Raw genomic sequence first — 607 nt, 5'->3', positions numbered from 1 at the left:
GTAAAAGAACAAGTTTGGGAGAGTTGATATCTTGCATATTTCCATTGCCTTATCCATTCACCCATGTGCATTTTGATCATATAGACTAGGATTTAGCCACGTTTAGGTTGCATTTTGCATACATGAGTCTTTATCAGGTGTTGGAGTACCACATGGAGTTCTTGGAGGCATTTGGGTGCATTTGGAGCTCAAAAAAAGTGCTTAAAGCGATCAACGGACGAGCATCGCACCAGAGCGACCTCACCAGAGCGACGGCGTGAAGTCGCTGTGACACACATCCCAGAGCGACCTGGCCAGAGCGACATAGAGAGGTCGCTCGCGTTTCTATCGTGAGACACCCCTCTCAGAGCGACTTGCCAGAGCGACGCTCTGAGATCGCTCGCGTTTCCATGGTCAGCGAGGTCGCTCGCGAAGAGTGACCCGGAGCGACGTCTCGCAGCGACCCCTCCAGGTCGCTCCCGAAGCCTGGAGCGACCTCTCGGAGCGACTACTGGAGGTCGCTGCGCGCCTTCTGTTTGCTCGAAACTCATGTTTTCTAAGGGCCTTTTGGTCATTTCATTATGCACGTTTTGCACTTCCAAAAAAACAGTTAAGTACTTTTGTAAGC

This window comes from Brassica oleracea, chromosome C4 (assembly GCF_000695525.1).
Source record: "Brassica oleracea var. oleracea cultivar TO1000 chromosome C4, BOL, whole genome shotgun sequence".
NCBI lineage: Eukaryota > Viridiplantae > Streptophyta > Magnoliopsida > Brassicales > Brassicaceae > Brassica > Brassica oleracea.
Note: the sequence above shows the minus strand (reverse complement) of the source record.